Raw genomic sequence first — 24,966 nt, 5'->3', positions numbered from 1 at the left:
TCAAACTACAGATTGCATCTGACCATTTTGGCAACTCAACCATGCCACAGTAGCACTGCAAGTCATGTTGCCGGCTACGCTAAAAAGGAATTTGGAAGTGTCCGGATTAAGATGCTTGGCAGGCCTGATGTGGCTGTAGTTAGCCCACCCCTGTGTTTCATGTAAAGAAGAAGCACATTCAAAGTTCTTCTTTTGCATCTTTGCATTGACCGCTTGCCACCACGAACCTACCAGAAGCTGACTCAGCGGATTAAGGGTCATTTCAGGTTTAGCTTTGCCTTGCATAACTTTGCTGACTGCAGCATGCAGTTTAAGAACATGCATGATGTATGCATGTCACACACCACAAACCCCCCCGCCCCAGGGCTTACACTGAGCAGGTGGCAGATGTTAAATAGGACGGGAAACAAGAAAAAAACCAAAGAAAATTACTTAAAATTAATTAATTGCTGCTTTGCAAGCAAAGTTGATTTTTAGCTGTTGTGACGAGGAAAAAATGAAAAATATATATGTCTCTCAAACAGCAGACACGTACTTGACATTTAAATGTAATAACATATCCATTCATTGGATTCAGTGAGCAGATTATCAAGTCATCAAACTAATCATGCAAATGCAAAAAAAAAAATATTGCCAATATCAAAGTTGTCTCTCAGTAACTTTTTATCCCATTGGGAATACGTGAATACGCAAACTCATCATTATTTCATGAATAAAGACAAACAAACACAACTTTATGATTCCACATTATGTATGACAGAGCAATGCAATATTTATGAGTGCAGCAAGCCACAGCGACGATAGCCGCAAATAGCAACAGGAAGAATGCAATCAAATGCTGTTAGAACTTACAATTAGCAGGATGGAATAACACAAAAAAGGTGTTTGGGATCTTAAAACGTGCAAGTCTGCAGTGTATTTGTTCAGACATCTATATAAAATATCCCCATGTTTATGTATTAAAACTGTATTTTCTTACATTATGCATTCTCTCCGATAGAAATCTCCATCCACTTGATATTGAACGTCCATCTATCTATTTTATACACCGTTTGTTCTCACTGGGTTTGCTGGAGTTGTCTTTGGGCAAGAGGCAGGGTACACCCTGGCCTGGCAACTTTCTGTTATCTTTCACATATCCTATCCTAGGGTATAGTACTTGTGTGTGTGTGTGTGTGTGTGTGTGTGTGTGTGTGTGTGTGTGTGTGTGTGTGTGTGTGTTCATCGTGCCATGAATAATGCAGCATGCTTTGTGGGGAACGAATAACGAGGTAATATGAGGTTGTGTCGGGGTTGAAGGAGTCAATGTCCCTACAATCACCTGCTCCCCTCACAGCAAGGAGCCCGGAAGAGTAAGTAGGTGGAGGGAGATAAAAAAAAAAGGGGGGGGGGGGGGGGGGGGGCAGATGGAGATTTGGACCGTTGGCCTTTACCAAGCACTTTGTTGATGTCTTTTCAGTCAGGATGTCAGAATATATACAGTGATGTGATAAAAAAAAAAAAGGAACATAAGGTTTTTCTTTGTTTCTTTGGACACAAATAACACTTCCTGTAGTTGTCATGAATACATGTCCCAATACTTTTGCCCACATATTAGATAAACACAATGAGTGACTTAGTAGATGAGAACACTTGATGCATTCACATATTAAAGGAGGATAAAAAGGAGCGTGTTACAAATGCATCTGCTGCTGCTGCCGCCGCCTTCATCTTTTTGCACGCTCCTCTTCATCCGTCATCGTTTGTCTTTCTCACTTTCATTTGCTCGCTGCCAAATAGAGACGGAACGAGCTCCAAATGGCTTCTGAGCGCAGAGAGAGACACTTCCAACACTTTTTACAGTGTCTCTTTCATGATGCTGCATCAAATTAATGTGCTTTCAGATGGATGGATGGATGGATGGATGGATTGAAGGGTGAGTGGATGGAGAGATGGGTGTGGATGCTGGTGGTGTGGGTGGGGAGGGGTGTTTGATGGATGGATGAATGGATTAATGAATGGGTGTATGCTGGAGGGTGGATGTGGGTGGATGGACGGATGGAAGGAATGATGGATGGGTGGATGCTGGAGGGGTGAGTGTGGATAGATGGATGGTTGAAGTGAATGTATAAACAATCTTGTCCTTGGGGTCCTTTGACAGATCTTTGGTCTTGCCCATGTTGGTGGTGAGCTTTCCAGATCTTTGGTCTTGCCCATGTTGATGGAGCGGTTTCCAGATCTTTGGTCTTGCCCATGTTGTTGGAGCGGTTTCCAGATCTTTGGTCTTGCCCATGTTGGTGGAGCGGTTTCCAGATATTTGGTCTTGCCCATGTTGATGGAGCGGTTTCCAGATCTTTGGTCTTGCCCATGTTGATGGAGCGGTTTCGAGATCTTTGGTCTTGCCCATGTTGGTGGAGCGGTTTCCAGATCTTTGCCCATGTTGGTGGAGCGGTTTCCAGATCTTTGGTCTTGCCCATGTTGGTGGAGCGGTTTCCAGATCTTTGGCCTCGCCCATATTGGTGGAGCAGTTTCCAGATCTTTTGTCTTGCCCATGTTTGTGGAGCGGTTTCCAGATATTTGCCCATGTTGGTGGAGCGGTTTCTGGATCTTTGGTCTTGCCCATGTTGGTGGAGCAGTTTCCAGATATTTGGTCTTGTCCATGTTGGTGGAGCAGTTTCCAGATCGTTGGTCTTGCCCATGTTGATGGAGAGATTTCCAGATCTTTGGTGTTACCCATGTTGATGGAGAGATTTCCAGATCTTTGGTCTTGCCCATGTTGGTGGTGAGGTTTGAATGGAAGCCTTTTTCTGTGACAAGTGTCGTTTCTGCACATATTGAGTTGAGATTAGAAGTGCTTTTCTAAAGGGAGTGGGTTCACCAGTCTATAAGGTTCAGTGTGCTTGCTAGTTGGTACAGGGTCAAATACTTGTCTGTATTTCCAGTAATGTCCAATAATTGTTACTTGAGCGAGATTCCATTCTGTCAGTGAGGACTAAAGTCCTAATGTGTTGTATTGAATTATTTCCTCATCATTCTGGTCAGTTTTGTGGGAAGGTTGAAACCATCAAGGTGCAGAGCAGCAGCAACCGTCACAATTGGGATGTCAAAATTAAGTCTTTTTATGATGGAAAGACAGATGGAGAGACACAGACGGCTGCATTATTAAAATCAGAGTTATAAAAAGTTGATAATTAAAGATGGGACTGTGGAGGAGGGTGGGGGGGATAATTGGCTTTCTCAGCCTCAACACTTTGACCCACTTTATACTGACAATATGTTAATAAAGTCACACACACACTCATTTCATGTGTGCATCTTTATGACAAATGATTGACTTGTTCTGCTTCAAAGAATAGATTATGTTGGGGGGGCTCAGAGTGCGGCTCGTGAACCATTTTTCGGCCAGAAGATCATTCTTACTGGCCCTCGGCTTGTTGTAAAAATATCATTAATTCATTAAATGATATATATTAGATATTATACTAATTTGCATAGTCGTCTATAACACTAAAATGTGGACATTTTTTCAGACTGTGTATCTTGTATTGATCCACATTTAGCATCGTTAATATACACAATGTATCCCTGCATCCTTCATTTCTGTAAGCAACCCTCTCCAGGAAAAGTTTGGACACTTTTGTATCACGCTGCTTTACAACAATTCCATTTAAGTGTGTGTGTGTGTGTGTGTGTGTGTGTGTGTGTGTGTGTGGCACTGCGAGACAATGAAAGCCACTCAGAGTGACCTTGGTCTCTTTCAAGCACACATACAGTGAGTTAATGCATTCATTTTCAGCATATTAAAACTCACACAGTCATTTTTTCATTTATATTTAGAAAAAAACGTACATTCTTTTAACCTTCTCAGTACACATACGTATGTCCTATGTCAAATTCTCCAGAGCTTTTGCTAGCAATTATTAGTAGCATTTCAAATGATGCAAATGAAGACGATTGCATTTAATCCAAATTGTCAAATAAGAATATGATTTCTTTTTCAAAAAATATTGTTTTTTTATTTTGTTATATGAACATTTTGATTTTCAAACAATTGTATGTCAGCACAACATGAAAAACAAAAAGGAATATGTTCAATAAGGAACTCATTGTATTGTCTTTTGTTTCTCTATTTCCATGAATGACCTCCAACTACGAATTATCTTATGTTAAGTTTTGAAGCCGGATTGTAACAAAAACGACTGTCGAAGCTTGTGTTCTAGGACTCACACGGGGTGGCGCCATTTTGCACCGACATCACACTGTTAGAGGGGGGAAAAAAGTCACAAAAACGGCTCCATCAGTGGAGACTAAAAAAAGACTCGAGGACGTTTAAGTGCAACCACCTCATGCTCTCTAAATGCTTTTGTGTGTGTGTGTGTGTGTGTGTGTGTGTCCATGTGTGTTTTTTAAGCAGGGCTTGGCAGGCTGTCAGAGCTCAGAAACGTGGCAAGACGAATGAGCGGACCGCGGGTTCGAGCCCCGGGCAGCACAGGAGCCTGATAGATGGGTGAAGGCTGATTTAAAAACGTCTGGCGTTATTGATGACCGCCTACTGGCGCTAAAAATACATTGCAGCGCTGATCTGAACATACACACACAAAACACCTTCTCGTTTTTTTTTTCCCCTCTTGCTTTGTTGCCTTAATGTCACTGTGCGGGTCACATGGTGTTGAATTAAGTTTAAGATTAGATATTGAAATGGAAGTTGAGACTTATCGCAAAGGCTTCATATGCACATCGACAGGTGTGAGGTTTGAAACATGTTGCAAAAGGACCAACAGTGCTGAAGAAGTGGCCTTTTTTTGGTGCAAATCTGGATAAAGGTGCAAATTGAGGATTTTCTTTGCTTTTGGGTGATATGGTCTGCATGTATTGAGGCCAGATTGGGTATTGATCCACCAGGTGCAGCAAAAAGTGGACGAAACATCACTGTATGTGGCATTAACACCCCCTACGGGACTGGAATGGTCATTATTTATCAATCAAACAATATGTTGGCAAGACGTGATGTTTTAGCGTGTTACTGCACTAACTAATGAAGTGATGATGAACACATATTGCATAGTAGCGTGTAGTTCTTAGTGATGCATAATGTTTGAGCTGGCTGCGGTTTGCTCCCACTTGCATCATGAAGGAGTTGAGTAGTGAATGCAGAAAGATGACAATAGCGATGATGTCACTCATGATGACACATAAAGATGTCCTGGCTTATTCAAGCACGGCTGCTTATGTGCCTGAGAGACACGTGGCAGATGTTTTAATGCGTCATTCACCAGGAGAGAACATTTTAGAGGAGGCTTCCTTGATAAAATATGCATTAAATTAGTATTTTTTTTTTTGCCACAATCATCTTACCTGTTAGTTTATTATTCCTTTTTCTTCTGGTCTTCATCCTGGGCTGTTATCCAGTATGGATGAAGAGAAGATGAGTCCCATGAATTATATAAGCTTTCCTCTTTTATTGTTCCTGCTGTCAACTTGGCTGGGCTTCCCATCTTCTCCAGGAGGCATGAGACGACATCTGTCATGCACAAACTTACTACCAGCCCAAAGAGCTCATCCAGCACGCTGAAAGATGGCGACTGAGTGTAACATATGGAACGCCGTTTCACCAGAGGAATGTCTTGCCATTAAGACTTTAACCTCCTGCTGCTGACCACGCTGCGTGTGTGTGTGTGTGTGTGTGTGTGTGTGTGTGTGTGTGTGTCTGAGATGTCCTGCTGCAATCCGACATCCTCATACATCACTCAGTCTGATGCAACTCTCGCATAAGTATACTTTTTTTTCCCCCCATCAGTAACTTTCACACATGCATACAGAATCCAAGCACACACACACACACACACACAGAGTCAATGCAGGGGATTGAGGCCGGGCCCAAAGTCAGAAGTCATGCAGTTTAATTAATTACACTCCAAAAAAGCGACCAAGGTCGGTGTGATGCTCAGCTGGAGGAACTTCCAGAGGTTGCGGCCTCTCCCTCCATCTCCTGTGAAGCTGTCAGCTGTGTGCGACGCAAACATGCCGACCTCAGAATGCACGCCACCCACCTGTTGATCCACCTGTTTCAAGTTTCTCTACAAAGTTGTAGCTTGATTGTCTTGTTAAAAAGTGTCTTTTAATCCTGATTTACCACTGAAACTGTTATTTATTTTGATTAACCTCGCTTTATGGTTCTTTGTTGTGGGAGAAGTAGTCAATTATTGTGTAATTTAGGTTTACAAATTGTATGAAGATTCATGAAGATAGTAGTCGCCAAGCCCCTCTAGAAAGTGAGAACAATCCATCTTTTGTGTGTCTGCCTCTTCTAGTATTTTTCCATCCCATCATCATCATATGTAGCTGTTGTGCAACAGTTACTTATTAGACTGAATCTACAGGTACAATAACACTATTATTTATGGTAATGGTAATGGTTTTATTTCATTTGAACATGCATCAGATTACAATTGAATGCATCACATAATCAGTTCACAGTTCCACATGTCCAAAAGGAGTAGGAAGAAGCAAAGCTTATTAAATCCTACCCCTCCATCTGGTACTTTTACAATCAGTAACTGTTACATTTGTTCACTTCCTGCTTTCCTAATCTAGTTAAAACATTTTTTGTATTTATATGTTTATTTATTTATTGGTGATATGACCATACAATGACATGATGGGTACCATAGTAACTGTCAATAGTGATATGTATAGCATATCAGACCTCACAGCTAAGAGACCAGGGTTCAATTCCACCCCCGGCCAACTCTGTGCGGAGTGAACTCCAAATTGTCCATAGCTATGAATGTGAGTGTGAATGGTTGTTTGTCTATATGTGCCCTGTGATTGGCTGGCCACCAGTCCAGGGTGTACCCCGCCTCTCGCCCAAAGACAGCTGGGATAGGCTCCAGCACCCCCCGACCCTTGTGAGGAAAAGCAGTACATTTGTTCACTTCCTGCTTTCCTAATATAGTTTTGTTTATTTTTTTTTATTTTTGTCACGTACCGAAGTACGAGGTGATATGACCATACAATCGGTAATAATCTGCATCATAGTAAGTGTCAATATAGTGATATATATAGCACATCATGACTGGTTCAAGACTCTTCATCCTTGTATTTAGCAAACATCAACTGCTTGTATTGTTTCTTGAATTTGCTCATCATTTATTATTGTATTCATTTCAAATGATCTCAAATTGATAACAAATCTCTTTTCATCTTGACCCACAAAGGAGTTCATGATTATTTGAGTTGTTGAGGTTTCTACTGCTTCTTTGCCTCCATTGATGACTGAATAGAGCCTACCGATCCTTTTGTTAGTTTTATTGTTCCTCAAAGTGTGTCCTCTCTCAGTCGTCACTCCAGACAATCAAAGAGCCTTTCTTCGCATGATTTGCCGAATTTTTGCACAGCAACAAGAAGAGAAGACCTAAAAAAACAAGAAGCTTTTTAGGTGCAACAGGAGAGCAAAGCAGCCATATGGACTGGTGTGCTTTTTGAATTAATCAAAGTGTCACTCAGTGATTAGGTTCACCGGGTCGAGCTGTAGCGCAGCATGATGGAGTGGCATCATCTCACAGCGGGAGAGCGTCTCTAACACCTATTGTCACAACCAGGAGAGTTGAGTAAAAAAAAATCATATTTCAACGTGATGGAATAAACGCCACAAACATGAAGGCAGGTCCCAAATGAGCTACAGAAATGAGTTCAGTGCTAATGATTCATTTCACTACAGTTTAGTTAAGTGTAAAATCGGATCCGACCAGGATATTTCTGATGTTTCTGCGTCAGGAGCTCTCAGACCCCTGAGGAGTTTATATAAAGCCGACCTCGTGGGGAGGCTGTCGCTAAGAGAGTCGTTGTTATGCTCACTTTAACAAGGTCACAACGCTCTTCTCGGTACTAAAGTCAAACTGTGTGACAACTTCACTCTGGACCTTTTGTCCTTTTCCTGCCTTGAGAAGAACCCTGCACTTTGGAAAAATTATAATGTTTTAAATGAAGATTAAATTGTATAAGATCTGTCTTACGTGGGCTGCACGGTGGTCGAGTGGTTAGCGTGCAGACTTCACAGCTAGGAGAACTGAGTTCAATCCCGCCCTCGGCCATCTCTGTGTGGAGTTTGCATGTTCTCCCCGTGCATGCGTGGGTTTTCTCCGGGTACTCCGGTTTCCTCCCACATTCCAAAAACATGCTAGGTTAATTAGCGACTCCAAATTGTCCATAGGTATGAATGTGAGTGTGAATGGTTGTTTGTCTATATGTGCCCTGTGATTGGCTGGCTGCCAACCAGTCCAGGGGTGTACCCCGCCTCTCGCCCCAAGACAGCTGGGATAGGCTCCAGCACCCCTCACAACCCTTGTGATGATAAGTGGTAGAAAATGAATGAATGGAGCAGTTTTTTTGTAATTTTAATGGTTTGATGCAAGGGTGTCCTAACTTTTTCCCGCACGGGCACCTTACAAAGGAAATAACAGCTGCTAAAACCAAGCAAAATGTGTATAATGCGTAATATATCACATTAATAATTATTTTTTTAACTAACAAAAATAGGCACTCAACACACTTTGGACACAACAGGGTTACACACACACATAAAATTTGAATATATTCTTGATGACAAGCTAAGTAAACTTAGCATCACCATGGCAACATTTTCCTGCATGCCAAACTCTGTAATCGACGTGTGAACTTTTGCAGACCTCCTCAGGGAAGAGAGAGCCTTCTCCTGTTCGGAATGATTCTACCGTGAAATGATGAATGTGTCTTCAATATGATGCAAGTACCTCGACCGGTTTACCATCATATTGTTATCAAAGTGGACGTATCTCAAGCACAAATTGGCGATTACACAGCTAATTGAGGAGAGTTCATTTTTTTTTGGGGGGGGGGGGGGGGGGGGTGTTGATGAGAAGCTTGAAATGAGATTAATTTGTTAAATTTAACACTGTATCACGAAAACATTGTTGTGAAAAAGGAATGTTGAAGCTGTTCATGTCTTGTTAGTGTCACAATAAAAACCTTCTACAATTAAACACACCATTTAACACAGGGGTCTCACACTTTTGTGATATCAATAGCCACGTTTACATGGACCCAAATATTCCAGTTCCATTCGGGTTATTTGCTCAAACGGTATACACCTCCTTCCGAAAGAAAAGTGCCAATCCGAATGAATATATAATCGGATTCACAGGGGTGGAATATTCCTTTCCCCAATCCGATTGAGGTATCTTGTACCCGCTCAATCGGAAAGTTGTCAGGGTGCATTCTTCTTCGTGGTGAAAGTTTGTTTTTGATTCAAACTAAATTTCAAGACTGGACGAACGAAAAACTGGCAATACGGAGTTATTCCAATAAGTGAAAGAAAAACTCGAGGAAGTCGGTATCACGTGATGTTGGTGTTTACGCTTTACTGTGCATGCTCCATTGGCTATTCTGGTTGATTATAGCGGCACATGTAGACACACGATTGGAATATTCCTTTCCATGCATACCATTTTTTTTTTTTTCGGAAAGAGAAAAACTCCTCATGTAAACGTGGCTAATGTTTAGGGTGCATGTGCCCCACGCACCCTGGACATTTTATATCTATATTATAAAAAGTGGCAATCTGGAATCCCATAAGAGATGTTCAGAACCACTTAAGCTCAAGGAAAAGGCTCCTGAATTGGGAAAGCAATCGTAAACACCCATAAGGGAACTACTACTATGGAGAATAATAACCCTGAACATGTAACTTTAGCAACTTTGTACACTTTAAGTTCCGCAAGGTATGCTGGGCATGGATACATGATGCAGCCTAGCATCACCCAGACGCTACCTTGAGTTTTAAGACCTGTGACAATGGATATTTTTATGGGCATGTCAGTTAGAGAACGCAACACCCGTGAAAAGCGTGGATGTACTGTATCTTCTAAAATACCTGTGGTGGACTCACAAGCATAAACTATGATTTGGAGAGTTTGGCCGTCATATGTGAGAACAAATTCCGCCCTGGGAATTATGCCTCAAAGATCCATTCATGTTCAAGCCACCCCCCGGTTCTTAACCTAGTGATGCCTCTGATGTTAGCCTATGAATTAAAACGGTAATGACTTTTCATCACATAGCAAATAAAATAGTTAAATTCAACACATCCACGACTGTCACTCTCCAAAACGATGCGGTTCTTCCCTACTTGTCTCGCCTAGACCCAATTAGGAGCAGCCGGATCGCTGCAGGGCGGATCACGTAACAATTCACCTCGGAGGAAGTTGAAAGGCATCGCCGCAGGTTAGACGACTGGTGATTGAAGTCGGGCTGCCGTTCTGTCGCAAGGTTTCGTAAAAGGTTGCTTCATTATTTGACACATTTAGAGCCCAATTTGAACAATGGAATTCAGGTAAATGTTGGCTTTAAAACACACCACAAGCACAAAAATGGTGTTTGAGGAAAATCAAAATGCAAGTCTATGACTTTTACATACTATTTAGTTTGAATTTATACAGACACGTGTCAGATACAGAATGTTTTTGCTATCCATCCAGTATTCATTCATTCATTTTCTACTGCTTATCCTACCGCCTATCCCAGCTGTCATACCCATGGACAATTTGGAGTCGCCAATTAACCTAGCATATTTTTGGAATGTGGGAGGAAACCGGAGTACCCGGAGAAAACCCATGCATGCACAGTTGAGAACATGCAAACTCAGGAATTGAACTCGGGTCTCCGAGCTGTGTGGTCTGCGCACTAACCACTCGTCTGCAGTGCAGGCCTCCATCCAGTATGTGCCTATTTATTGGTAATGGTAATGGTTTTATTTCATTTGAACATGCATCAGATTACAATTGAATGCATCACATGATCAGTTCATAGTTCCACATGTCCAAAAGGAGTAGGAAGAAGCAAAGCTTATTAAATCCTACCCCTCCATCTGGTACTTTTACAATCAGTAACTGTTACATTTGTTCACTTCCTGCTTTCCTAATATGGTTTACGCTTTTTTTTTTTTTAATTGTATTTTTTTTTGTCACATATGCCAAAGTACGAGGTGATATGACCATACGATGACATAATGGGTACCATAGTAAGTGTCAATATAGTGATATGTATAGCACATCATGACTGGTTCAAGACTCTTCATCCTTGTATTTAGCAAACATCAACTGCTTGTATTGTTTCTTGAATTGGCTCATCGTTGTGCATTGTTTGAGGGTCTTACTCAATCCATTCCATAGTTTGATTCCACATACTGAAATGCTATGGCTTTTTAACGTAGTCCTCGTATATAAGTGTTTCAAATGTAGTTCTTCCCTGAGATCATATTCCTCCTCTCTTATAGAGAAGTATTGTTTTCCTCTTATGGCTTTATTCAATCTCACCTGTGGTGTAACACAAGGTTCCACATTGTATCGTTTGTTTGTTTCCATATTAAACTGTTTATGGATGCAATAATTGAACCATTCTGAATCTAAAGTAATGTCCCTTCACACCCTGAAAACTTGTTCACACCTTAGGGACCACATAATCATGTCTGGGGAAAACCTGAGTGCTGCTTGTTAAACATTTAATTTAGTTCAGTTTTCGTCTGCAATAGAAAATATCTTCTACCAACAACACACGTTTGAGCAAAGCTGTCCATATAATCCTCAATTGGAGGCAAAGACAAATCGAATCAAATACAACCCTGAAGCTTTTAATCAATTAACACCTTGAATGTGTCCATCTTCCTTCCCTCACACTATCTAATTCATGTTCGCTTGAAGGGAGCTCAGCATTGCGAAAGACAAACAGGAACATGTCGGTATTCCTAGGAGAGACAAGTCATGGCTGTGTGTGTGTGTAAGGTCATTTACTGTGCATGATGCTTTGCTGGGTCAGTACTTGTTCAGTGTGTGTTTTTTCCTCCACTCTGAGTGAAGAACATGGATGTGTGTGCCAGAGAGAGGTCAGCGTGAAGCTGACAGATGTGCTCCATGGCAAGGTCACGCTGTAAATACAGCTGGTACTCTCTGCATGGATGGACACATGGTATGGCCGGATGGACAGACTGATGGTTGGAGAGACAGACAAATGGAGTGATGAATGCATGAATGGACAAAAGTATAGACTGGCGGTCCATAGATGGATGCCTGGACAGATAAATATATGTATATGTTTACAGTGTACGTATTGGTGGATGGACTGAAGCACAGACAGATGCATAGATAGATGCTGTCGTGGGTTCATTCAAGGGAGAAAATAAATTGTTACAGAAAGAACACAAAAACGAACAAAAAAAATACACAAATTTAGAAGAAAATAATTCAAAAATGCAGGCACATGTTACCAACAATGTAACCTTGTACCACTTCTACTCTCTCATCAATGCAACAGCAACTACTCTCATATGTACTCTCATACGCATCAGGTTTAAAAAAAAACAAAAAAAAAACGCATTTATTAAAAACAAAAAATTTTAAAAAACTTCGCTTTGGTTCCGATTTTCTACAAGAAAAGCTCTGATAAAACATTCCACTGTTCTCAAATATCTTACTTTTTATTTTTCTACACAAAATAAGATGAAAAATAAATAAACAAATCAAGAATAAAGAAAATCAATCAATCAGTAATAAATAAATATAATAATAATAAAACGGCAAATAATAAAAACTTAGGAAATCACATATAGTTGGTGGGTAGACAAATTATTTTTTTCAAATTAAAATTAACAAAGCATTATGAGAGCCCTGTAGACATGACAAAACACGACTGTAGTCACTTTTTTTATTTACAACATATTGCGCAACTGCAGGGTCTTGAGACACATGCTAACTCGCAAACTAGAGAGCAAGCGACCTAAACGGTAGCCTTCAAGTTATTTCCTTTAAACTTAAATAGTCAAAAACGTACCACTTCCACACGGATAGGGAGGGTAACTATTAACAGTTATTTAACCTTTAACATGAACATTAATCAAACATAATAATTTTTTCTGGGTACATGATACCATACAGCATCCATATCAAACTTGCGCGGGCCGCACGAACATTAAACTTTCATATCAAGGCGGGGGCCTCAAACTAGTGTCCTGCGGGCCACAGTTGGCCCGCGGGCCGCATGTTTGAGACCCCTGTGTTAAATAGTCTCGCCCCTCCCTTGGGCGTACCCACTCAACAATAGGGGCGCAGTACTCTGTTTGCGACTTGGTTCAGTCCAATGTCACCTGACCACTACTTGCGCGCCAATTTTGCTTCTTAGGGGGACCGACCCGGAAGTAGTCCTTTCCGGTGTGCGTCGGCAACAGGCTGCCGGTCTCGCGGTTCAATGAGGTGAGTCTTGCGTATGCATAGTATGGATTTGTGTGCGGTGTGTGGACATCGAGTGCGCACAACTCACATACAACTCACACATGGGGAATGGGGAATAAGTTGTCCGGACGCGGGGAGAAGTTTGTGTTTGGTTACGTGCCAACGTGCCAGCATGCAGCGTGTGCACCTTCATCGTCTCATCTTCATCACAGATGCTTTGATGGATGAAGAAAAAGTGGGTAGTCAGGTTCAGGGATGGATAAATGGATGGACAGACCAGTATGGATGAACTAATAGACAATTGGAAGTATCAATAGGCAGACAGACAGACTGGTGGACAGATTGTTGTTTGGATGAATGGCTATGGTGATTAGACAGACACACAAAGAGATGCATGGAAGGATGGACACATGTGACCAGATGGATAGATGGACAGAAAGATGAATGACTGGCAGATGCACGGATGAAGAGAAATGTATGACTGAATAGATACATGGACCAATACATGGATGTCTAAACAACGGATTGGATGAACAAACGCTGGATGACGGATAGACTGACAGATAATACCAGATGCCTGGACAGTATTGTGTATTCTATTGATACTTTATCATATAGGCTATTGTAGATGTATGGACAGACAAACAAATCAATGACTAAAAGCGATTCCCGGAAGGCCATATACAGATGACAACAATAAAGATGACAACAGCCAGAAGGATGAAGCGGAAAAACAGTCAACAAGGAGGACAATTGTCATGTTACTTCACATCAAGTACAACAATGTCAACAATGTACTTTTCCTTCTGGTCACCTTTAAGACTTGCGTCCCGTTCCAACAAACATTTGGTTGACTTTGAGGAGGGACACATCTGTTGCTAAAACCATAGTTGACGCACCAGAGGACACTTAAAGATGGACAGATGACAAACTACCAAATAGAAGACATGTAGGACGTGATAATAAGACAACGCATACCGAGTCTGTCCTTCACTGTACTTTATCTCTTAAGACAAGGAGAGAGGGATTGACCAGGGGATAGAGACATGTCTGTGTGTGTGTGTGTGTGTGTGTGTGTGTGTGTCGCTTCCCTCAGGCTGTATCCATCACCTCTGCAGTGAAAAGCCTTGTCAGCATGATTTATTTGTGTTTTTGTCATTTGTGAGTGGACCTCTAATGTGTGTGTGTGTGTGTGTGTGTGTGTGTGTGTGTGTGTGTGCACGCACACCACATCACAGACAGACAGTGTAAATTACTGATTAAATGTTTGTTTCAGGTCTAACATAGAAGTTTATTCTACTTTATCATGAAGTAAGCATGGTTATGTTGGTCATGTGACCATTCTCTGACATACATGATCTAGTACACTGCAGCCAAATGCGCTGGCGTCGGCTCGTTCCTGCCCTTTTTAGACACAAACACGGGTGTTAATTGCGCTCGAGCCAGCGACCTTTCGTTTGCGGAGCTGTCCGCATGTCTTCTGATGATGGATGACAGTTTAATGACATTATGCCTGAATGTGGGGCTATGGCGGCGTTGAGGCCGTCAGTAGGAGTGGCCTAAAATTACAATTGAAAGTACATTTTTTAAGTTGCCAGTCATATAAAATAAATAGCTCACCTCAACTTTATGTTTGTCAAAGTAGCTTTAACAGTGATAGAGGTTAGGTATACGGCTGTGTTATAGGGATTTTGAAAATAGCAGTTTAATGCGGTAACTCATTTATAACGTGAATTACGTTCAAATTTTCAATGGTCCGCTCGTCATCGGGATGACACTTTCTCATTGCCACTCGGCGACTGCGAGGTGCATTCACGAACACTCCGAAAATCACCAAAAGACCTGTATGTGTGGTCTAAATAAACAAAAATACAATAAAAATCAGTAAGTGGATATTCTTACATAACTGCGGAATCAGAATTTGCTGCATTTAAGTATGCTCGGAAATCCAAGAAAAGTTTAATTCAATAAAAAAATTACATGGTGTCTGTGAACGCACCCCCTCATGGCTCATAATAACATGAATGATTAGGTAGTGATCCAAATGTTTTGCGACTATTAAAATGGCAAATATATTTTTAGAGGTGTGGATTTATCTTTCTGTTCATGAAATACAGTAAAAAAAAAAGTGGCATATTAAACACATAGTTTGCAAACAGTGATTAATCATGATTAATTAATTTGAAAACTGTGGTTAATTTGATTTAAATTTTCATTTTAATTATTTGACAGCCTTAGATTTCTATAACATTCATTCATTCATTTTCTACCGCTTATCCTCACAAGGGTCGTGGGGGGTGCAGGAGCCTATCCCAGCTGTCTTCGGGCCAGAGGCGGGGTACACCCTTGACTGGTCGGCAGTCAGCCAATCACAGGGCACATATAGACAAACAACCATTCACACTCACATTCATACCTATGGACAATTTGGAGTCGCCAATTAACCTAGCATGTTTTTGGAATGTGGGAGGAAAGTACCCGGAGAAAACCCACGCATGCACGGGGAGAACATGCAAACTCCACACCGAGATGGCCGAAGGTGGAATTGAACTCGGGTCTCCTAGCTGTGAGGCCTGTGCGCTAACCACTAGACCACCGTGCAGCCCATTTCTATAGCAAAGACATTGAAATTATGATTTTATTGAGCTGACTGTGTTATTTTGAACTACAAAGAGTTAGAGTTTGTATTACTGTAAAACATGCATCCAATTAAATTCAGTTTTATGTACCTTATTTATTTTTCAGAGAGATGACAACCCTAGTTAGTTGTCTTTAATGATTCACTCCTGGTTGCAATTTCAGATGAGTATTTTAAATTACTTTCAAAAGACGAGAAAAGTTTCTGAGGAGGAGGGTCAGGTAACAAAAGGAGTCTCTGTGTTTTAGACTGTGACGTTATGACCCCTGCGTTCCAAGGTGTAACAGGCTGCAGGGGTACCATCTGGCACCATGTCTCCGACTCAGCATCGATGGTCCACTTCTGGCTGAGTTCCCATATCGAAGAGTTTCAAAAAAAATCAGATGCTCTCAGCCAGGCTGCAAACTTTTAATTAACCATTTTGTTTCCTGTTCCACTCCGGTTTCCTCCCACATTCCAAAGCACGACTCCAAATTGTCCATAGGTATGAATGTGAGTGTGAATGGTTGTTTGTCTATATGTGCCCTGTGATTGGCTGGCGACCAGTCCAGGGTGTACCCCGCCTCTCACTCGAAGACAGCTGGGATAGGCTCCAGCACCCCCGCGACCCTTGTGAGGAAAAGCAGTAGAAAATGAATGAATGAATGAATGACTCTTGCATGAGTTAAGCGCGCAGGCCTCACAGCTAGGAAACCCGAGTTCGATTCCACCCTCGGCCATCTCTGTGTGGAGTTTGCGTGGGTTTTCTCCGGGTACTCCGGTTTCCTCCCACATTCCAAAAACACGCTAGGTTAATTGGCGACTCCAAATTCTCCATAGGTATGAATGTGAGTGTGAATGGTTGTTTGTCTATATGTGCTCTGTGATTGACTGTCGACCAGTCCAGAGTGTACCTTGCCTCTTGCCCGAAGACAGCTGGGATAGGCTCCAGCATCCCCCATGACCCTCGTGAGGAAAAGCGGTAGAAAATGAATGAATGAATGTTTCCTGTTCCTGTTCTGCTGGTTGCGGAAAAAAATTCAATAAATAACGTAATCTGTAAATATGCTAGTATGGAAAAATGGAACGTAACAATTTGTTCTACGACAGAGCTTGTTGATAGCATTATCACAGGGTTCAAAGGTCATCGCCATGCGTGTTATTCAGTCGTCTCCTCCGTGACAATGTTGTTTTCCAAACAAGAGAGCGAGAAAAGACGAGATTATTCAAATGTAATGTAGTGTTTACAGTCAATGTGGGAGCAATAAACTTCACTCTGACTGCAGCCAGCTCAGCAGACCAAAAGTAAGCTCCAACTTCATCCTCACTTTTTTTTTTCCCCTCCGCATATTAATAACTGCACATATTGTTTACATGGAAAAATCTGCCTCACGTTACCGCCAAGACGCCATTCTCTGTGTTTGCATATTGACAGTTCACGCAAAGGGGCTGCAAGCTTTGGAAGTGAACGACAGGAAATGGAAACTTTGGGTGTTTTGTGTTCAAACGCCAGTACGGAAGACGTCCCCGCTGAGAGACTTAAAAGTGACGCTGTGATGCAGAGAAACATTCGCTCACGGTACCTATAGTGGCAGCTTTGCTTTCACAGTAGAGGGAAAATGATGATTACTTTTAGAATTTGTATGCCTTTCACCGACCTGTGCATTAGGAATAATGACATCCACTACAAGAGCTGTGTCAAAATAATGCTCTCATGTAGTTAAGCCACGATATTGGAAACATCTCTATGGAGAATGCCTTGCAGTCTGGACGCATAGGAAACAATGCATTTATTATACAATTATGTCCATCCATCCATTTTCTATACCGCTTATCCTCACAAGGGTCACGGGGCATACAACCTGGACTGGTCGCCAGCCAATCACAGGACACATATAGACAAACGTGGATTTAAAAAGGTTTAAAAGGTTTAAAAATGACCCACATATCACTTGAAGCTCAGCGCTTCGCTCCTCCCCCTCCAAACCCTTCGACAGAGCTTGACGTGCACCTCCAACAAAATCTAATCTCGCATCAACGGTGATACAGACCGCCGAGCTGTGATTGATCTGCTTTTTTTTTTATTTGGGGGATGCAAACAGAACTATCAAAGGTTAGGGTGGGCTACTTTATTTTATACTTTACTTTTATACTTTAAGATGCCAAAAGCAATAATACACAGTAGGCCATAATAATAATAAAAAATAAAATAATAATAATAATAATAATGCCCCCGCGACCCAGACCCGGATAAGCAGAGGAAAATGGATGGATGGATAATAATAATAATAATAATACTATGCCTTGTGATTGGCTGGCGACCAGTCCAGGGTGTACCCCGCCTCTCGCCCGAAAACAACTGGGATAGACTCCAGCACCCCCGCGACCCTCGTGAGGAAAAGCGGTAGAGAATGAATTAATGAATAATAATAATAATCATCATCATAATCCTAATCATAATAATATGGCTTGTGATTGGCTGGCGACCAGTCCAGGGTGTACCCCGCCTCTCGCCCGAAGACAGCTGGGATAGACTCCAGCACCCCCGCGACCCTCGTGAGGAAAAGCGGTAGAAAATGAATGAATGAATGAATGAATGAATAATAATAATCATAATAATAATCATAATCATAATCATATGCCTTGTGATTGGCTGGTGACCAGTCCAGGGTGTACCCTGCCTCTCGCCCGAAGACAGCTGGGATAGGCTCCAGCCCCCCACCCCCACAACCCTCGTGAGGAAAAGCGGTAGAAAATGAATGAATGAATGAATAATAATAATACATTTTATTTGTATAGCCCTTTTTAGAGTACTCAAAGACGCTTTACAGTAGAAAAATAAAAGAAATACAATTATAGTTGGGTAAAAAACAGAGTAAACGATGCATTAAAATACAATATCCAAACATTCATTCAGAGCTAAAATAAGGCTAAAAGTGGGGCGGGGCGGGGTGCAGCAGTCAGGTATAAAAAGACATTAGACATTAAAAACGGCTTTAAACAGGTGGGTATTGAGTTGTTTTTTGAAGGTGGGAAGGTCGGGGCAAGCACGGAGTGAATGGGGTTCCAGAGGGCGGGAGCAGCGATGGAGAAGGCTCTGTCTCCCATTAATTTGTAGCAAATCCACATTTTAGCTTTGTAGCAAATCAGTGTCTACATAGTATCATAGTATCTACATAGCTCATTAACATTGAATTAATCGAAATCGAAAACGAGCTGTGTGTCAAAAATGGCCCACAGTCCGCACTTTGGACACCCCTGGCTTTGTCAAACATAATTCACTGTGAACATCAAATGGACTTACTTTATTTCATTTTTTTATTTGTGATTTTTTTGTCTTTTCTGTGTATTTTCTAGCAGCAAATGAAAGCCTTCCACAAGCTTCCTGGCAAGAAGAAAGCACCGTTAATGGCAAGCTCGTCGCAGTGGGCATGCTGTGCCCATTTGGTGTTGTGCGTGCGAGCAGAGGAGAGTGTGTTGTTCTTGATGTGTGTGACGCACATTTAAATGCAGCCATTTACAGGAGACTACTAGAGGTGGGAAGCAACAAAGGAGGTGGGATGGTAGTTTTGCACTGCATTCAGCAGGCCAATTAGGTACATTAGATACACATGCACTACAGGAAAAGTAGGAATATTTCTGCCATTACAAAGATGCTAGCGGTGTTTAGTTGACGTATTTAGCTTCATGAGAGGGTCACCGTATTAGAAACAGCGAGTATGACGCAGTACAGAAATTGCAAGTCCAATAATGTATTGGATTTTATTAGATTGTGTACGCGTGCAGCGTGCAGACCTCACAGCTAGGAGACCAGGGTTCAATTCCACCCTCGGCCATCTCTGTGTGGAGTTTGCATGTTCTCCCCGTGCATGCGTGGGTTTTCTCCGGGTACTCCGGTTTCCTCCCACATTCCAAAAACATGCTAGGTTAATTAATTGGCGACTCCAAATTGCCCATAGGTATGAATGTGAGTGTGAATGGTTGTTTGTCTATATGTGCCCTGTGCGCCACTATGGGCGCCATCTGAGTCAATGTACGTACATACACAGTCAGGAATTGGAGGGCGGCCTAACCCACGATAAAAAAAAAATCAGGAGGCAATTCCACCATGTAGAGGTGTCACTCTCGACTCAGCTCATGAGATAAGATGAAACATGCTATGGGGGTCACAAGAACAACCAAGGGAGCACCAAGGTATGTTGGATGGCAAGGTTTATATTGTAGTGATGCCATAGTTGACAGTCTGATTGGCTTTTGGCTGTTCTGTTATCGCAAGACAACTTTTCTCTAAATGGGAACTATTGTCACGTTTTAACCAGCGGCGTTTGAGTGGTTAGCCTAACCTCACAGCTAGGAGACCAGGGTTCAATTCCACCCTCGGCCATCTCTGTGTGGAGTTTGCATGTTCTCCCCGTGCATGTGTGGGTTTTCTCCGGGTACTCCAGTTTCCTCCCACATTCCAAAAACATGCTAGGTTAATTAATTGGTGACTCCAAATTGTCCATAGGTATGAATGTGAGTGTGAATGGTTGTTTGTCTATATGTGCCCTGTGATTGGCTGGCGACTAGTCCAGGTTGTACCCCGCCTCTTGCCCGAAGACAGCTCGGATAGGCTCCAGCACCCCCGCGACCCTCGTGAGGAAAAAGCGGTAGAAAATGAATGAATAGATTGTGTACCTAATTAACTGGTCTGGTGAGAGTACTTCAAGCACACAGCGTAAAAGTGTCAATTTACACTCTTAAAATGTCAAAAAGATTATTTGTCTTATCCCCACTTCTGTGGACCTTCTGTAGTCCAGCAGGTCACATGTTGGAAGCATGAAGGGATCTCCATCATCCACTGAGACGGAGAAAAGAGGTCATCAGAGGACACTCCCAGCAGCTCTTATGACTCCTTGATAACGAGAAGGATGGCATCTTGACAGAGGAGCTGTCGGATGCCGCGTACTCTTGACGAAGCCGACTCTCTAATGAAGGCCAGAGGACGAAATGATTCCCATCAGGTGTGTCGTGGTGATAGTTGCCAGGGTGACCTCCATCTCTGGAGGGCGGCCTCATCTGGCATCTTTAATTGGCCGCCAGGAGCAGCCAAGATAGCTTTAGGATGCGATAGCGTGGCGAGCGTCGAGGTCGTAAGGACGAGAAGGTCATCCTTAGGAAGTCCCAGGAGAGAGGAGGATATTTAAATATTTCTTTAGCAACTTTGACTCATCATCAGCACTTGGGAAACTCTTAAGGTCAAACATCGATTTCCAGTCAACATCCAAATCTAGAGAGATTTAGAAACATATTTCCATAGGCAGTACTGGAAATAGAAATAATCTTAATTTTTTTTCATTTACAGCTCCATCTGGCTGTTTTCTTTTATTGCTAATGCTTCATTTAGTAACATTTGTGGCTCAAAATAAATAAAAAAAGTGTGCACTCTTAGTTAGCATTCTTACTGACCTTTTCCCACAGAGGTACCTAAAGATTATTTTTATTTTATATCACTTTTACCCCAGATAATTGGAAATATTCAGTGATGTCACCCCACTAATATTTTAATTTCATGGTCCAGGTCACCCCCAATATATTTCTAATGGCAGCGGATGAGAGAAGGAGGGGTGAGTTTTGAGACAAATGTGGTGGGAGAGCAAGAGAATAGTTTCCATTAGCTTTGCTTAGTTGAACAAAAAAAAAAAAGTTAATTCATATGGAGTTTTCTTTCTAAACTTTTTATCACCTTTTTCCTGTTGGGAATGTTTGCTCCCTAACAGAACATTCTGTATCCACTGAGCCGCTAAAGTGGTTCTCACTTGAGGTTTAAATTGTACTACGAAAAAAATGTCAAAGAAAAATCGAGAAAAAACAATATCACCATAAATTCCGGTGTATAAGCCGTTATAAGCCAGAGATCCGGCTAATTTATGGCTAAAAACTACATTTCTCATGATGCTTAGTGTATAGTGGAAGCTAAAATCCAAGTTTTAGCAGGGATTGTTGACATATCAAAAGGCTGGACTACTGTTTAAGGAAGAGCTTTAGCTCAGGCTAAAGGCCATGTGGCTCGAGAAAAAAGGGACGCAAAGCAACAGAGGGAGACAGACTAAATGTGTGATGAAGGAATTATAATTTTAATGCTGAAGAAGACGACTTACATGGTTTTAGTTCCAAGGAGGAGGAGCAGTTAGCTTTTCTGGTAGGCTACTGTATAAATATATACAGTATATAACTGTATAAAATTCCCAATTTTATTTTCTTCCGAGACGCAAAATGCCTTTGATCTAAAGAGTTCTAACTCAACCGATTCAGACCTTTCCAAAGTCAAAATTCTCAACGCATTTCTCAACTCATTACGCTAAGTGTTAGCATGCTAATGTTAGAACTGCTAGCATGTTAATGCTACTATACTGGTATTTTTAGCTATTTTTGCACTTAGTGCAAAAAGAATACATGAATTACATAAAAAATACATCAATTCAGAAGTTATAATATGAGAAAATAAAATTATAAGTTTTGAAAATGGGGGGAAAAAAACATTAAACTCTGTGGAACTAAAATATCATTATTTTTCCTCATAGTATTATGACATTATTCTTGTAGAATTTTCTCAGAATTTTGTTACTTTTTAATTTTTATTTGATTAACTTAATTAATTAATTTTTGTTGTTAAATTATGGCCAGGCTGCAAATGGCACCCAAAGCTGCACTTTGGACACCCTTAGCTAATTTTTTCATCCAGTCCAAGCTGCGTCGACATAATGTAAACGCGTTCCACTGTGATAAATCAGATATTGATGATGCAGTGCTGTGTTTTATATCAAAAAATGATTTTCTCTGGGTTAGTGGACACTTGAAAAAAGGTTGCGAACCACTGACTACACTCGTATAGGCTATGATGTCAAATTTAGGCACCTGAAATAAGTATTGCATATAATCATATAAACTTCACTGTGTTCGTCTGCTATATGATATATTTAACTGAAATTGCTGATCCCAACAACCAATAATTTATATCAGGGGTGCCCAAACTTTTTCACACCACTGTACATATGACAGGCAGCTGCACTTCAACTCGTCAATGCAAAGTTGTACTGAGAACACTCAAGTTAAGCCTTAAGCATAACATTTCACATGTGTGCTGTGTTTTGTGTGACGACAGGAAGTGACAGACTGGATGGGAGCCAAGTCGACAGTACGCAGGAGGTTGAGGTACGCTCAGGACTGGTGCTCGCCTCACGCTGTCCATCTGTCTGCTTTTATTTGGCTTCAGGATTCATTCGGCATCTATGATTCAAAATATAGTGAGACACCTACACACACACACACACGCGTAGACCTCAATCTGCCAGCTCACTAACAGAGTTCTCATTGCAGACATCAGGCAGGATAGGAAAACACACTATGACAACCTGGCCCGTGACAAAGCCAGCGGCGTTCATCATCTCACACACACATGCAACACATCTGCAGCATGAAAGTACTCCTTTTCCCTTATTTTCCTATTTCCTAGTGTGTTAGAAGTGTCAATAGCCACATTTACATGAGGAGTTTTTCTCTTTCCGAATGACCTTTCCGAAAGCAATGGTATACATCAGGGGTCTCAAACACGTGGCCCGTGGGCCAAATGTGGCCCGCAGGACACTAGTTTGAGGCCCCCGCCTTGATATGAAAGTTTAATGTTAGTGCGGCCCGCGCAAGTTTGATATGGATGCTGTATGGTATCATGTACCCAGAAAAAATTATTACCTTCAATTAATGTTCATGTTAAAGGTTAAATAACTGTTAATAGTTATCCTCCCTATCCGTGTGGAAGTGGTACGTTTTTGGCTATCTAGGTTTAAAGGAAATAACTTGAAGGCTACCGTTTAGGTCGCTAGCTCTCTAGTTTGCGAGTTAGCATGTGTCTCAAGACCCTTTGTTAATTTTAATCTAAAAAAAATAATTTGTCTACCCACCAACTATATGTGGTTTCTTAAGTTTTATTATTTGCAGTTTTATTATTATTATATTTATTTATTTATTACTGATTGATTGATTTTCTTTATTCTTGATTTGTTTATTTATTTTTCATTTTTTTTGTGTAGAAAAATAAAAAGTAAGCTATTTGAGAACAGTGGAATGTTTTATCAGAGCTTTTCTTGTAGAAAATTGGAACCAAAGCAAAGTTTTTTAATTTTTTTTGTTTTTAATAAATGCGTTTTTTGAGGGTTTTTTTTGGAAAACCTGATCCGATTATATATTCATTCGGATTGGCACTTTTCTTTCGGAATGAGGTGTATAAAAAGGTTACATTCTTTCCGTTTGAGCAAATAAACCGAATGGAATTGGAATATTTGGGTCCATGTAAACGTGGCTAGTGTTGTAGTCAAGTAGTCAAGGCCAGCAATGCCTTCTCTGCTGGCCTAAGAACCATCAGTATCACTGACCTACATTTACAGCTTAATTTGTTCCATTAAATGGTATTAATTTATTCGCAACAGTGCTGGTCAATGTTGTTTAAACAATATCAGCAATGGGACTGTTTTTTGAACCACAAGGCCAGCTAGCAGGCGTACAACGACATCAGCAGGTTTAGTTGATGTTTGATGTTTGAAAGCCTGTTCGCTCACACAGTGTCTGAACTGTTCCATATGATGTTGTAGTGTAGGCTTGAAGAAGTCAAGTAATAATAGTATTCATCCACAAGTGTAATGCTACATGTTGTTATCTCGTTTTGGATAATTGTGACGTGATTCTGGTTGCTTAAATCCCCACTGAAGGCGCAGGTACCAAATGCTCCGCCCGCCACTCAGTGTTTGTAAATATAGAGTTTTCCATTTATTTAACAAATATTTACATTTCATAGACGATAACTAGCATTTGTGTGTGTTTACAGAGTGCAAATGACCTGAAAGTTGAGTTGAAAGTCACAACTTTTAATGCACTCCTTCTGTACGCTACCAGCTGTCGTTGTGTGTGGCAAAGAGAATCTTCTTTTTAAAAGAAGCCTCATGCTCTTTTTTTTTCCAGAGAGGAACTCGTGTCCAAGGAACAAGGAGGGGAAGTCACATGATGTTGACCTGTGGCCGCGCTGGCATCGGGACTCAGGTGAAAACAGCTTTTAGTGTCAGCAAGAAGAAGGCAGCA

At 41.3% G+C, this 24,966-nt stretch overlaps 1 protein-coding gene across 9 annotated transcripts in view; it reads left to right on the top strand.

The window, feature by feature from the left end:
- mcm8 (minichromosome maintenance 8 homologous recombination repair factor) overlaps positions 1-24,966 on the top strand; it is a 409,889-nt gene that overhangs the window by 340,745 nt on the left and 44,178 nt on the right. For 6 of the 9 annotated variants that reach the window (XM_058059055.1, XM_058059050.1, XM_058059052.1 and 3 more), the window contains 4 exons: positions 20,650-20,858; positions 23,000-23,141; positions 23,215-23,317; positions 24,850-24,927. The gene's annotated coding sequence lies outside the window, so the exon portion shown is untranslated. The remainder of the gene's footprint in view (positions 1-20,649; positions 20,859-22,999; positions 23,142-23,214; positions 23,318-24,849; positions 24,928-24,966) is intronic. The other 3 variants (XM_058059053.1, XM_058059049.1, XM_058059051.1) reach the window with 3 other exon arrangements.

Source organism: Doryrhamphus excisus, chromosome 20 (genome assembly GCF_030265055.1).
Source record: "Doryrhamphus excisus isolate RoL2022-K1 chromosome 20, RoL_Dexc_1.0, whole genome shotgun sequence".
In the NCBI taxonomy this organism is placed as follows: domain Eukaryota; kingdom Metazoa; phylum Chordata; class Actinopteri; order Syngnathiformes; family Syngnathidae; genus Doryrhamphus; species Doryrhamphus excisus.
Note: the sequence above shows the minus strand (reverse complement) of the source record. Positions and strands in the feature narration are given on the sequence as shown.